Source organism: Geotrypetes seraphini, chromosome 18 (assembly GCF_902459505.1).
Source record: "Geotrypetes seraphini chromosome 18, aGeoSer1.1, whole genome shotgun sequence".
In the NCBI taxonomy this organism is placed as follows: Eukaryota; Metazoa; Chordata; class Amphibia; order Gymnophiona; family Dermophiidae; genus Geotrypetes; species Geotrypetes seraphini.
The window spans coordinates 432,314-448,496 of NC_047101.1; the positions used below are offsets into that span (position 1 = coordinate 432,314).

At 42.1% G+C, this 16,183-nt stretch overlaps 1 protein-coding gene across 5 annotated transcripts in view; it reads right to left on the minus strand.

Annotated features, from left to right (window-relative positions):
- Window positions 1–16,183, minus strand: part of LOC117351614 (C-terminal-binding protein 2) — a 130,352-nt gene that overhangs the window by 55,553 nt on the left and 58,616 nt on the right. Inside the window, exon 12 of one of the 5 annotated variants that reach the window (XR_004537489.1) lies at window positions 12,646–12,761. The exons of the other annotated variants lie outside the window; for them this stretch is intronic. The gene's annotated coding sequence lies outside the window, so the exon portion shown is untranslated. The remainder of the gene's footprint in view (window positions 1–12,645; window positions 12,762–16,183) is intronic. 5 annotated transcript variants of the gene reach the window in all.

A 16,183-nucleotide genomic window follows, 5' to 3' on the forward strand; every position in this document is an offset into this window, starting at 1 on the left:
GTTATAGTGGAGTGATCATTCGGAATAGTTTATCGAGTCATATTAGATGGTCTACTTCTTACTATCTTTTTCAGTAAACTTTTGAAAACTTATCTATATGATAAATGGATTTCACAGATTAGATGAATGGCAGTTGTTTAATGTATTTAGAAGTTTTCTATATGTTCCTCTATTACTGAATGCTATGGAGATATTGCGGAATATAAGACACTTTGAGCATAGCATACTGCCCTGGTTATGGTACCAGTGTTCAACCATGAAGGAACATAACCTGCATGGAGGAGTGTGTGGCGTAGTGGTTGAAGCTACAGCCTCAGCACCCTGGGGTTGTGGGTTCAAACCCCGGGCTGCTCCTTGTGACCCTGGGCAAGTCACTTAATCCTCCATAGCCCCAGGTACGTTAGATAGATTGTGAGCCCACTGGGACAGATAGGGAAAATGCTTGAGTACCTGATTGTAAAAACTGCTTAGATAACCTTGATAGGCGGTATATAAAATCCGAATAAAACTTGAAACTTGCATAAAGTGGTGGATTTAGCTCTGGCTACCTAGTTGGGCAGGTCTTTATCTGCTGTTATTTACTGTGTTATTGTGATTTTCTAAGCTTTCTTTTTCCATAAACATAGAATGGGAAAACATCCTTAATAAATCAGGCCCTAAAGGAGCTGCGGAAAATCCCTACCCCTTCACTCATTTCTGTACATTCTTCTCATTTCCTTATTCCCAAATACATTCACTTCTAATTCCTCTTCCGGGCATTAAGTCAGTCTGTCCTCATCAGCCTTCATTTATTGCCAGGGACAGCTCACAGGGCAAGTAAAGTGATGTGGGGCCATGTGCAAACACTCACAGCAAGGCAAATTTGCAGTCGGTAAAGCAGAAAATTGAGGTCATGTGCAAAATACATAGCTGCTCTATGATAGGGCTGTCCTACCTACCACACAGTCTTGGGAGGCCAATGATGAAAAAAAGATCTAGATACTTAAGAAGTTAAGAACCTATTGTCTTCCTAAAATTGAAAGGGGATAGATTCTGTACGAAATAAGAAAGTTCTTCTTTACCCAGAGAATGGTAGAAAACTGGAATGCTCTCCTAGAGTCTGTCATAGGGGAAAACACCCTCCAGGGATTCAAGACAAAGTTGGACAAGTTCTTGCTCAACTGGAAAGGCTGGGCTCATTTAGAGCACAGGTCTTTGACCTAGGGGCCATGGCGTGAGCAGACTACTGGGCACGATGGACCACTGGTCTGACCCAGCAGCGGCAATTCTTATGTTCTAAATGACAACTGCTTGGTGTCTGCACATAGTTGCTTAGTTTTACTAAGTGCTCAAAATGTGGGCAAGGTTAGGAAGGCCTCAAAAGAGAAAGCTCAAGGGTAAAGTGTTGCATGCAATGAGTATACTGCACAAGAACCCAGCTACCTGTGCCTTGCATACTCCCTGCTAATTCCCATATGCTGTAGCCAAAAAGGAAAGAAACGCGCAACTACACACATACTCAAAAAAAGCTTCTACATGTTTAAGAGCCACTCACTGGTATCTCATGTTGCTGTGCAGTGCTAAGAACAGAGCCGAGCATCAGGCAGTGCCGACTTTCAGAGTTCTCTCCTCCTGATCAATGTTCCCTCTAAGCAGTATAGGAGTCCTCCAATCGCTTCAGTCATGTTTTCAATCGCTAGAGTTCTACATAGCTTGCCCGTCTCTCAACTACCTACCTCAAACTGCCTACCTTGCCCCACCCATTGTCCAAGATCTCCCATTACCATTCAGTGAAACAATTCATATATTAGGGGTCAACTTTGATGCCAGACTTTCCTTCAGAGTCCAAAGTATCTCTGTAGTCTGGGCTGCATTTATTTATTTTTTCTTTATATCAAATTTGCTCTATAAAGTTTGTTACTCTCACTATATCTTTGGATCCCGCTCTTGTAATTTTGCATGCGATTACTGTAACTCACTGTATAATGGTCGTCCCTTACGCTCTCTGAAATGTCTCCATTTTGTCCAATCAATTGCTGTTAAGATGTGATCATGACATCTTTTACTTCAAACTACAAGGGGATGCTGAAAAGTTCTCAGCCCAACTGAGGAGGGAATGACATGCAGCCATAAAACTTACAAGTTATTCTTAAGTTCAACACATTTGGCACATCGTGTCTGAAGTTTCTGTAACCTCTCCCAAAATATTCTGATGGCTGGTCACTTCACCGCCAAATCACTCAAACATTGTCGCCCTTTTCAAACTCTTTTTAAGGTTTGGAAACAGAAAATAGTCAGATGGAGCAAGATCTGGCGAGTAGGGTGGATGGTCTATGCACTGAAACCCCAATTGCATTATAACATCCATCACTTTGCCAGACTTGTGAGCAGGTGAATTGTCTTGCAAAAAGAGAACTCCTTTCTGCAGCTTCCATCTCCTTTTTCCTTTCAATGCCTCCTTTAATCGGCACAGCAGGTTACAGCAGTATTCTGCATTAACTGTTTGGCCCCTTGGAAGATAGTCAGCCATTCCAACACCTTCCTGATCCCAAAACACTGTGGGCAATGTCCTTTCCTGCTGACTTTTGGGTCTTGAATTTCCTTGGCCTTGGAGAGCCCGTGTGCCACCATTGCATGGATTGTTGTTTTATCTGAGGGTCATTGTAGTGTAATCTTATTTCATAAGCAGTAACTAGTTGTTCCAAAATGCTGCAAAATCAGCTTGGAAGTGTCCATTCAATATCATTTCTCATCAGCATTCAAACATTTGGGCACCTACTTGGCTGACAGCTTCTGCATACCCAGCTGCTCATGGATTATACACCCAACAACGTTCCCTGGATATCTGTAGTGTCTCAGCAATTGTTTTAGCTGATATTCACCAATCTGCCAAAATCAGGTCATAGACATGGCCAACAATTTAGGGAGCTGACATCATTTGAGACCTCCCAGACCTTGCTTTGATCTTGAAATCTCCACGCTGAAAGTTTGCACATCACTTCTTCACTGTAGAGTATGAAGGGCATTTGTCACTCAGTGTTTGAATCATGGATTTCCTTTGAAGTTTTCTTCGGCTGGAATAGGAACCTCATGACAGCTTGGAGTTCCACACTTGAAAATTCCATATTTTTTCATTGACATGGTTCAATCAATGATCTGAAACCATGTCAAAACATAGCATTACAATTCTGCAAATTGGCACTTTGCAAAATAAAACACTTTTCAGCTACAGTGTCAAAGTAACACTCAGAATTTAGGAAGCTGAGAACTTTTCAGCACCCCTTGTAAGCACTAGTTACTGGTCTCTGCCAGCCTTAAATTTAAAATTCTCTGTCTGGTTTACAACAGTATTCTTTCTTGCACCCCTCATTACACACTTAACTTGCTTATTCAGTATATTGTTTATGGTTTATTAAATTTAACATAACACCTTTTTTGCAAAACAAATCAGTGGTGTACAATAAAACATCAATTCATAAAAGTCAAAAAGCAAAACTCCATTAGTACCCCCATCCAATCCTCACAGGCTAGCTCAGCACTACTGTGTCTCCACCTTGATATTTCTCACGACAAGGCCCAATCTTTGCAACATCTGTTGATTCAAATAAATCTATTAAAATGTGGCTCTTTTACAAGGCATTCAGATAACATTCCAGTTTCCATTGCACAGCTTCCTTTCCGAGTCCTTTGCTTTCCCTTCCCTCTAACATCTCTTGCCTGTCTTTCTCCCTCTATCCCTCCCACTTTTCTGTTTTATCTTTTGTATTTCCTTTCTACTTCTCATGATTTATGATTAACTGTACAACAGTACAAATTGTGCGATGTACAGTATATCAAACCCAAACACAAAATCTGTCTGCAACTCTCAGACGTTATACAACTGCATACTGGCACAAAATGAAAATCTAAGCAGCTCTTCCATCTGCTGCCAGCAATTACTAGATCCATCAGGAAGTGACTTCCCAGAGTCACTGCAAGGCAATAATCAACAGAACAGACAGACCAGAATTTTGTTTTTGAAAACTGACCACCTTTTAATGGCTAAAAATGCTTTCCTGGGTCATGAGAAGTGATCAGTATTGCTACTGCTATGTTTTGTTTTGTTTTTACCCTATAGTTCTACCTGTTTCAATAAGGAATCTATTGGTTTTCCTTAATTGTTGCGCTTTTACTTTTTTTTATTTTTCAGTGCTATTAAGTAGGAAATGCAGAAATCTAGTTTTGGGGTTTTTTAAAAATTAATTTCATGCACAATTTGCATAGGCACAGCAGCACGCACATCACATGTGCTATTTCCACATAAACAACCAAACCTGTTAGTTTTTCTCCATCATTGTCCAAAAAGAAGACCAAAGCAACGAGGAGAACTTAATTTATATAGATGCTGACACAAAGAGAGCAAATGCTATCCTAAACAATGCTATCAGCCAAAAAAAACATGCTCTTAGTATATTTCGTGCCGCATGTAGCATATTTCTTGTCGCCAATAAGTATTCTATATGACAAGAAATATACTAAGAGCATGTTTTTTTAACTGATAGCATTATTTATGACACCAAAAAGACAACCGACATACTTTTCTATCAGTCCACTGTCTTCCTCCTTATCACATATATCTTGATCATGCCAATCCATCCCAACCACATGGGCAGGGTCTGGGGATGACCCTCCACTAGCTCAAAGCTGAGTTTTGCAGTCCCCAGTATCAGGGCTGACAAAGTTAATGGGCGAATGGGACTTGATATACTGCCTGTCTGTGGTTACAATCAAAGTGGTTTGCGTATTATATACACAGGTACTTACTTTGTACCTGGGCCAATGGCAGGTTATGTGACTTGTCCAAAGTCCCAAGGAGCTGTAGTAGGAATCAAACCCAGTTCCCCATGATCTCAGTGCACTGCACTAACTAGTAGGCTACAGACTTCCACTGGCTGCTCATGGGTCTACAGAACTGATGATTTATGGGAGTGGTAACGATTTACTTGTGTGTCAATCACAAACATGTAGATTAGCTTCAATCGTGTGATGTGAACATGATGTGTGTACTGATGAAGCTTGATGGAGAACAAACTTTAAACCAGTAACTAAATTATTTCAAAATGTTATTAATTTATCAAAATCCTGTTTGCATATATAATGTTTCAGGGCCTCAGATGTTGGGCAGTGTAGGCATAAAAGAAACAGTGGATAAGACTAAACAACTGTCATATTAACAAACTTTATTGATTCACATAGCTTCTTGAAGACTTGACACAGGCTTATGGACATCTACCTTACTTCAAGTGTGAGTGGCAATGTTGCCTGATGTCATTTCTAGCAGGGTTATTCAGCCTGGGCCGAGGGAAGGCAGCATTATATCTCAGGACCGAGAAAACCATGGAGCAGAGTAGCTTTAGGTTTTGGAGCAACTCTGTGTTCAGTGCCTATTACACAGACTCCTGATGCAGGCTTTTTAGCCGAAACAGGTCCATGTCAAGTCATCAAGAAGCTACAGAAATTAATTAGTTTGTTTATGACAATTGTTTAGTCTTCTCCACTGTTTTGCTTTCTCCTGTTGTTTATGGGGTGTTTTCCCCTCTGTTTCTTTGCAAAGTATAGGCATCATCACATTAGAAAGTTAAAAGTTAGATCCAAGATGGCCGAAGGTCCCGGACGCTGAACAGCACGCCGGAGACTTTCTGAAAAAAAAGTTTCTCCCGAATAGCTTTACCTACTTAGAATGCCGAAGAGGAGAGGTCGCAGCGCCGCTGGAGCCTTGCGGCGTTCGGCGGTCCCCTCATTCGGCAATATAGAAGAACTCCTGCGTCGGATGCAGGATATCCCAGCAGCGTCGGCACCCCCGCTGGAGACGCCTCAGAGGGGCGGAAATGAGGTGATCTCCCTGGGGCTAGAGACAACACTGAGCCCCGACGCTAGGGCACCTCCCCCACCTCCTCAGGTTACCAGCTCCCCACGAGTGGAGGAGCTGCCAGGAGAAGGCAGGCATCTACCCTCGGAGGCCAGGGAGAACAGAGAGGGGAGCGTGGAAATGGACTCCCTGAGTTTTCAGGTGAGTCCAAGAAATACCGAGGACTTTGAAACATCAGGGTCTACTTCAGGCCAGCAGAAGGATTACCAGAAACAGCTGAAAACGGGTGAGACTATTCAAACTTTTAATTCTTCATATGTTATTGAAAACCCAGAGAAGTAACACTGGACTCAATTTGGGATTTAGTGGCTGACCTGGCCAAGTCTGTCAAGCCCCAGCTTTTGCAGCTGGAAAATAAAATTACTTTTTAAGAAACTGAGATAAAAAACATAAAAGTTGAAATTGGTGAATCTAAGAATTCTATTGAGAATATACAACAGGAGTTAAAAGTATCAAAACAGCTTAATGAAGCAATAATAAAAGATAATACAAATATGCGTAGAAAACTGGAATCTTTGGAGAATTTTTCTCGTAATAATAATCTCCGACTGATTAACTTTCCTAGGATAGCCTCGGTGACACCTAGGGATATGTTGAAACGTTATATGTTGGAGATTTTGGGTATTCCAGAGGATACATTACCACCACTTACTCAAGTATATTATCTACCAATGAAAGCTATTAAATCACCATCTAAACAACAGGAGAATAATCAACCACTTAATGTTTCAGCAATCTTGGAACTTTTGGACAGAGAGCTTGTATCTCCGGCAACATTGCTTCTTACTGTGGCTCTTGCTCCAGATAAAAATTGGTTGCTTAGATTGTTCTTTAGAAATAAAATGAAAGAATTTCTTGGACAAAAAATATTAATGTTTTCAGACTTGGCACGGGAAACCCAGAGGAGAAGGCGAGAGTTTCTTTTGATGAAGCCAGGTATTACATCTCTTGGTGGGACTTTTTTCCTTCGACACCCTTGTAAATGCGTAATACAATACCATATGAAGAAATATGTATTCTTTGAACCATTCCAGTTGACAGCCTTTTTGGCAGGAATTCGGCTGGATGAAGGAAAATCAAAATCAAAGTGAAGTGCATTTGAATAATGATATCCTTTCTCAGCCAAGGGATCTTGTTTTCCTAATAGTTGAATTGATAGTTGTTAGCAGTTGTTAGCATTTGTTAATATGTCCGCCTTATCCTTCTTGGATCTATTGTTGAGGACTTGAGCTGAATTTAAGCTAAACATTTATTTTATTTGATTTGATTATTATGTATTTTACCTTTGAGTATTATTTTCTTGCTTTTCTTCAACTTTCTGTACAAGTGGATACTTGATTTATAACATGTAAAAATTTGATAAATAAATAAATAAAAAAAAGAAAGTTAAAAGTTTATATTTCTGGTCTGTGTTTTCCTGACTACTTAATTATTTTAAAAGCAAGCTCTCCTGCCCTGTATTTTAATTAAATGTCCAAGAAACCACTTTGGAAATAAATCCTGGAGATCAACTTTTAGAGAGGAAAATATGGTTAGCCTGCATCTACCAAGTAAAAAGGGTGGAAACCATCAAGGTACTAATGAAGTACACAGGCTGATCTAATTACATGTGTGTAATTAACTCAGTACTGAGGAGTGCATATGCTAGATATGGAAGGCAAGGACTGATAAGACTGGATTAGCCAAGATGGGGCAGAAAGGAAGGCAGGCAGTGGATGGTGTTAGGGGAGATGGGCAGGGCAGTAAAAAGCGTGTATGGAAGGGCTTTTTCCTCAATGCTGTGGCTGAAGGAACTTAGGGAAGTTTTGGTAGCTCCGCTGACTGACTTTTTCAACGAGTCTCTAGTCGGGAGTGGTACCGGAGGACTGGAGAAGGGCGGATGTGGTCCCTCTCCACAAAAGTGGAAGTAAGGAAGAAGTAGGGAATTACAGGCCAGGAAGTCTGACTTCTGTAGTAAGCAAATTAATGGAAATGCTTTTAAAACAGAGAATGGTTATGTTTCTGGAATCCTGTGGATTACAGGACCAGAGGCAACATGGATTCACTAGAGGTAGGTCTTGTCAGACAAATCTGATCAATTTATTTGACTGGGTGACCAGAGAATTGGATACAGGATATGTGCTAGATGTGGTGTATTTAGATTTTAGCAAAGCCTTTGACAGTGTTCCACACAGACATCTAATAAATAAACTGAGTGCCCTTGGGATGGGTCTCAAAGTAACAGGCTGGGTCAGGAACTGGTTGAGTGGAAGGATACTGAGGGCAGTGATCAATGGAGATTGCTTTGAGGAAAGGATGTTACCAGTGGTGTGCCTCAAGGTTCTGTTCTTGGGCGTGTTCTTTTTAACATTTTTATAAATGATATTGCTGAAGGGTTGTCGGATAAGATTTACCTCTTTGCGGATGATACCAAAATCTGTAATAGAATCTGCAATAGAGTGGACACTCTATTGGAAATAACATGAAGAAAGACCTGGCGAAGCTTGAAGAATGGTCTGAAATTTGGCAGCTAAAAATTAATGCTAAGAAATGCAAGGTCATACATTTGGGCTGCTAAAACCCGAGTTTATGGGGTGAAGAACTTATGTGCACGATGGAAGAGTGGGATTTGGGTGTGTGTAATTGTATGTGATGATCTTAAGGTGGCCAAACAGGTTGAAAAGGGCGAAAGCTAGAAGGATGCTAGGGTGCATAGGGAGAGGTATGGTCAGTAGGAAAAAGGGAGGTATTGATGCCCCTGTATAAGACTCTGGTGAGACCTCATTTAGAATATTGTGTACAATTCTGGAGGCCCACCTTCAAAAAGATATAAAAAGGATGGAGTCGATCCAAAGGAAGGCTACTAACATGGTGTGTGGTCTTCATGATAAGCCGTATGGGGACAGACTTAAAGATCTCAATCTGTAGACTTTGGAGGAAAGGCGGGAGAGGGGAGATATGAAAGAGACATTTAAATACCTATGTGGCGTACGTGCGCATGAGTCGAGTCTCTTTCATTTGAAAGGAAACTCTAATGAGAGGGCATAGGATGAAGTTAAGAAGCGATAGGCTCCAGAGTGATCTGAGGAAATACTTTTTTACAGAAAGGGTGGTAAATGCGTGGAATAGTCTCCCAGAAGAGGTGGTGAAAACAAGATACTTTGTCTGAATTCAAGAGGGCCTGGGATAGGCACGTGGGATCTCTCAGAGAGAGAGAAAGAGATAATGGTTACTGAAGTTGGGCAGACTAGATGGGCCATTTGGCCTTTATCTGTGGCGCAGTGGTTGGATCTACAGCCTCAGCACCCTGGGGTTGTGGGTTCAAACCCCGCGCTGCTCCTTGTGACCCTGGGCAAGTCACTTAATCCTCCATAGCCCCAGGTATGTTAGATAGATTGTGAGCCCACCGGGACAGAGAGGGAAAAATGCTTGAGTACCTGATTGTAAAAACCGCTTAGATAACCTTGATAGGCGGTATATAAAATCCTAATAAACTTGAAACTTGTAAGTGGGAAGAACTGGAACATATTTAGAAAAACAAACTGTTTCTGTAAGAACAGTTTAGAGAAAAAGCAAATATAAAGTATCCCTAGACCACACAAGCAAATGCATCTAATCTAATCTAATCCTTAGGTTTGTATACCGCATCTTCTCCATGTTCATGGAGCTCGGCATCTCACTATTACCAAAGAGCAAAATGTTTATCAAAGGAGGCAGCCTACAATGAGGTTCAACGAGCCCAAGGTCCATAAGAACCACCTGCTTTAGGCAGACAGCAGGTGGCAAATGCTGGCAGAAATAGAGGAGGGCGGGGAAAATGTCCAGTTTGGAGATTATTCAAGAGATGATGTTTGCAAGTGCTGCAACTGGGCCCTTGATGCTTCTCTCCTTGCAGCAGCTTAACCTCAGAGGTGTGTGTGCGGGGGGGCGGGGGGGGGGGGCAGTGTTGTAAACAGTGGTAAACAAAGGGAAGGGTATGCAGAACTGAGAGTGCCAGCTATCATTTCCCGAAACATTAGCTACTATTTCTCAAGTCAAACAAAGCCTTCACAAAACCAAGTGTTTACAAGTGGCTAACTCAGAGGTCAATGCAGAAAGCTGTGGGTTAGGGCCAATGGTTACATAGAAACATAGAACATGACGGCAGAAAAGGGCCATGGCCCGTCTAGTCTGCCCACACTAATGGCCCACCCCCTACCTGCAAAGATGCAGTAATCAATGAGAATGCAAATTACTGTCATTTAAAAAACTATGCACTGTGGTGGAAATCTGCAGCTCATTGCTAAAATGTACTCCTTCCTGTCAATGTGTCTGACTCATGCACTGACAAAAAGGGACTTGAAAAATTACCATAAACTCTGCTAATCTAGTGGCCTTCCTTCTCCCTGACTGCTAGATTAGCAGAGCCCCAGCTCCCAAACCAACTTCCTACTATTAAAAAATAAATCTCTTGCTTTCCAGTGCCCACAGTCATTCAAAGTGGTGACACTTGACCCCTTGCAGTGCATTCCGACACATCGCTAGGGGTTATTACCTTAATTGATAAGCTGTCCCTGACAGTGGGTCAGGGGACAAGGGCTCAGTCTACCAAATAAGGCAACTATTTCCTATTTGGTAGGATGACTCCTAGCAGTACATCAAAACCTACCACTTGGGGTCAGGTGTTGCTTTCTTGAATGATAGTAGTGCTAGAGTGTTGAGGTCACAAGACTACAAGGATGGGATTTTTTTAAATTGTAAACCGCTTAGATTTGCCTTCTGGTTTTATATTTGCGGTATATTAAGTAAATTGAATTTGACTGGAGCAAAAGGGGGAGAAAGAGAGCCTGGACCAGGATATTGAAGAGAGAGAGGGAGGGGAGGAACCGAAACACAACCATTGCACCAGATGAGGTACCGACAGTGACGTCAGTGGCTAGGAATTTTGGTGCCCTTTATAGAAAGGGATTTGGGGAAGACAAAATAGAAGGGTATTTTAGATAGAACTGTTAGCCTTGCTGGTGGTGATGGTGAACAGGTATAAAGTATTGATGAGGTGGAACTACTTACTCAAGAACATAAGAATTGCCTTACTGGGACAGACTGAAGGTCCATCAAGCCCAAGTTTCCAACAGTGGCCAATCCAGGTCCCAAGTAGTAAAACAGATTCTATGCTGCAGTGGATTTCCCCAAGCCATCTCAATAATGGCCTATGGACTTCTCTTTAGGAAATTATCCAAACTTTTTTTAAACCCCCACTAAGCTAACTGATTTCACCACATTCTCCGGCAACGAATTCCAGAGCTTAATTACACGTTGTGTTAAGAAATATTTCTCTGATTTGTTTTAAATCTACTATTTAGTAGCTTCATCACATGTTCCCTAGTCTTAATATTTTTGGAAAGAGTGAACAAGCAATTCATATCTACCCTTTACACTCCACTCATTATTTTATAGACCTCTTATCATATCACCTCTGAGCCGTCTCTTCTCCAAGCTGAAGAGCCCTAGCCACTTTAGCCTTTCCTCATAAGAAATTCTTCCCATCTCTTATCATTTTTGTCACCCTTCTGAGTACCTTTTCTAATTTTGCTATATCTTTTTTAATATATGGCGACCAGAACTGCACACAGTATTCAAGTTGCGGTCGTAACATAGTGATACAATGGCATTCTAACATTTTCATCTTTGTTTTTCATTCCTTTTCTGATAATTTCACACATTCTATTTGCTTTCTTAGCTGCCACCACACATTGAGCTGAGGGTTTCAACATATCCTCAACAATGACACCTAGACTCCTAACAGAGAACCCAACATCTCCTAGCTATAGTTCAGGTTCCTGTTTCCCACATGCATCACTTTGCACATGCTCATCTGCCATTTTGATGTCCAGTCTCACAAGGTCCTCTTGCAATTTTTCACAATCCGCTTGCGATTTAACAACATTGTGTCATTAGCAAATTAGATTATCTCACTAGTTATTCCTATCTCTAGATCATTGATAAATATGTTACTTATGAGCAGAGCCTGTGAGACACACTGTGGCCTGAAAGCTTGCTCAATGACATTTACACTGAATGGAGAACCACAATGATTTCTAAAAGCAAATTCCTTCTCCTTCCTTCCCTACTTAATTGAAAATGACTCAACATAAGCTCGGAGCCAGAAAAGGATAAGTCAACTGGAGCACACCAAGAGCCAAGGAACTTGGATCGAGCTAAAACTTCTAATACAGTGCCTGACCTGTGCCAGGTCCGATATGCTTATGCAAGGACTACATATCTTTTCTGAGACACAATATCGTGTGCATACCAGAGATAACGTCAGACCTAGATATCTTCATTAGTCACCTTTCAGATTAAACACTAATGACATCTCTCGATATTTTAAGTGCAATCATTTCAATCAGAATAAACAGACTAAATTTATCGATGCTAAGTAAGGATAATTAATATAAAAAAAATTTTAGAAGTTCTTGCAGGAGGGGAATACAATCCTGTGTGGCTCTGCAAATTACTTAAAGTAATCGTGAGGATAAATAATATTCTTCTCACAGGATATCTTAAAACAGAAAGAGCAAAGGCAGATAAATCAAGAGGTTGGACATAAGACCATCTGGTCAAATTGGGTATACAAGAAGCTACAGAAATACAAAAGAAATTACAAAGGCTCCCGATTTATAATGAAGACTTCTAAGTTTTAACCAATAAAATACCCCCAGAGTAAGAGAGAAAAAAAATGTTGAACAGGTGTTTTCATAAACACCAGGAAAACCGCATAACCCATAATATTTTTTCACCTCTCCCCTTGTCTGCCTTGGATGCTCCAGTTTTTGTGTCTTTTTGTGCTGACAACGCCTCAGCTGCAAAAATCTGTATATTCAGTTCCACCAGAAAAGATCCCCAGCAACAGCACCTGCACCAGAAAAGACTGATAAACACTGAGTTTTATATTCTCAAAGAATGCCTAATTAGATAGAAAATGAGCAGCTAAATTAACAACTTACTAATACCTAAGAATATGAAGTCCTATTTATAATACTGAAAATTTCAGAGAATTTTGCCAAAATGTCTACAAATGTGGTAGCAAAAGAGGGGCTCGTTGAGCTTGAGTGTGGAGGAAAAGGCAACACAAACTTTAATCTTGGAAGTAGGAAATAAAAAGTCATATTACACATCATATCTGAAATTAACAGCACCTTTCCATCTTACTTCTTAAAGTTGTATTCAGAACTGGACATCCAGTAGATGAGATAAATACTGATCTCCAAGGGATCTTCCTGGTTATACTCCTGGACAAACTAGTAGAGATGCAAAAGGTGATGGCTGGACTTTCCAATGATAACAACCCAGTGTCAAATAGGTTCTATGTAATTTTTACAACAAGGATTTCTCTGTTCTGTATTCTATCATGTCAGAGGCATTCAGGTATACAGGAACACACAAAGAGACCTAGAAGTCTGACAGGAGCAACAACAGCGCCAGTTCATGAAAAGGGAAGAGACGGGACAGATTCCAGCTCTCATCACCCAATACCACTCCTAAGTATGAATATCAAAATTCAGCCAAGATATTTCAGGTTAGGCTAGAGACAGATGATTGCTTTGAATGAGAGCTGTTTTAAAAGGGAAAGGGCCTCAACAAGAAGCAGAAGAAAGAAATTTCTATCACCACAGTTACAGTAATATGAGACAAGTTCTCACGTTGAGCAATGGCTCCAAAAGAGGAACAAACCTTTGATGGCCTTTCTTCTTCACAGTTTCAGTCAAGGAAGACCCTTGGTTCTGATATTGCGTCAAAGATTTATGCAGCATCAAGGGCTAAATTGTTGGCTAACAGCTTTCTGTCTTACTCTCCCAATGTTCAATGGCACAACAGGATTGTCCACTATCCATTCAATCTACCTACAGAAGTATTGGCACAGAGGATATACCATATGTACTCTAATATAAACAGATTTTTGGGCCCAAAAAATGGCCCCAAAATAGGATCTCTGTTGCAGGCTTCTGCCCGGCCTGTCATAAGACCTGGTGGTCCAGTGGCGGCTGGGACAGGAGGGATCCCTCCTGCCTCCTGTTCCAGCCGATTCTAAGAATTTTTATCTCCCTCCCACCTCCCCCACATACCTTTAGTATCCTTGGTGGTCCGGCGATGAACCACGGTAGGAGCGACCTTCCTTCTCAACTAAAAACTCTGCATGGGCATGAGCGGAGGAAGGTTGCTCCTGCCGCAATTCACCGCTGGACCACCAAGGATACTAAAGATACGTGGGGGAGGCAGGAGGGTGGTAAAAATTATTAGAATCGGCTGGGACAGGATGCAGAAGGGATCCCTCCTGTTCCAGCCACCATTGGACCACCAGGTCTCAAGTCATCAGGAAGGAGAGGGGACAAGGTACAGAACCTGGGAGGGAGGGAGTTGGGAGGATGCAGAGGCTGGCAGGGCAGCGAGGGAGGGGGAACAGGGTGCAGAGCCTGGCAGGGTAAAGCACTGCACTTGAATATTAAACCCTCCCCCCTCCGTTTATATTCGGGTTGGTTTATATTCAAGGATATTAAGGAAAAGGTTCAAATAGGAGAGATGTTGCACTCTATACAGATGATATTTTATTATTTTAAACAAACTGCAAGAACTCAGGTCCAAACTTCCTGAGAATACTAAGAAAGAACAATGGGCTCGATTCACTAACAATAGCAACTCAATCACTACTGGCTGATTCTCTGGACAATTTTCCAACAGCGATTGATTCACTATTAAGTTTGCAAGCAAATGATTTGCACGGAGGTGCAAATTATTTCCATGCAAACCCACCAACTCAATCGCTCAGTGAGAACCTGAGACATGCGCAGAGCCCTAACAGTAGTGACAGTGGAAGCAGCCTCCTGTCACTGCTGTCAGGGCTTGTTGCCGGGGTTTTTTTTCTTTTTTTTTTTTAATGGCACAGATATTTTGCATGTATTATACACACAAAATATGTGTCCCATAAAATTTTTTTTAAAACTCCCCCACCGCCGGCCCTTCCCCAATGACCCCTGACAAACACACCTCCCCCCAAAAAAATGCAGCAACCCACAAATGGCAGGAGGGATGCCCACTCCCTCCTGCCAGCGGAGCCATATTCCATCGGCTCCCCCTCCTCCCTCAGCCCCCCCTCCTCCCTGGTACCTTTAGTTGGGAACAGAAGGGGTACTCAGCTGCCATCTGCAATGCAGGCCTTAGGTCCCGATTGGCTCAGACGCCTCAAGCCCATCCCATTGGGCGGGGGTCTTAGGCATCCTTAGCCTTAGCTCCTTCCCCTTGTATCCAGGATACAGAAGGACCCTAAGGGAGTATCTGATTGGCTCGGATGCCTAAGACCCCGCCCAAGGAGAAGGGCTTGAGGCATTTGAGCCAATCAGGGCCTTAGGCCCCTCTATGTGCATCAGATGATGCACCGGGAAGGGGCCTAAGGCCTGCATTGCAGATGGCGGCTGGCAAAGGAGAAGGGACTGACTGAGCACCCCTCCTGCTCCCAACTAAAGGTACTAGGGAGAGGGGGGCGATGGAGGGTGGCCTCTGCTGGCAGGAGTAAGTGGGCATCCTTCCTGCCATATTTAAGTTTGGGAGGGGGGAACATCCCTTCTGCCATATTTAAGTTTGGAGGGGGGTTCGGGGGAAGCATCCCAGGGGGGAAGCATCCGGGAGGGAGGGGCGCTTTGTCGTGAGTCATTGGGGAGGGCTGTCGGGAGACTTTTTTCTTTTTATTGGGCAGATATTTTGCATGTGTAATTCACGCAAAATATCTGTGCCACTGCAAAAAAACAAACCGGTAGACTTGTCGGTAACACAGTTACCAACAGGTCTACAGCAATCGGGTTTTAGGATCGGTGAAACCAGATGCTAAATAGCCAAGCGATGTAAGTGAATCAATCGCTTGGCTATTTTGCATGGGGTTTTACTAATTTGCATGGCCAGATCAGAAAATGGGCGTTCAAAGGGAAAAACACGCGGTGGGACGTTTTGTGAATCAGGTCAGTTAGCAGCAATTGTTGCTAAAGCTGTGAAAACAGGTTTAGTAACGAATGCTGACTTTAGTGAATCTAGCCCAATGTCTGGAAACAATCTTCCAGAAAATCAAGATATTTCCAGTTGGTACTAGTATAAGAGTAAGGGGTAACTATTTTTACTCAGTTTCAAGACACCAAAAAAAAAAAAAAAAGGCATACGAATACTCAAAAACTCACCAGCTATGCAAAACCTAAATACAGAAATATCAACCAGTTTGGTGGGTGGGCGGGGGACAATTACATGCCAAGAGCTCACAGGACAGGGCCTAGGCTAATGTAATGCTCCAGCACT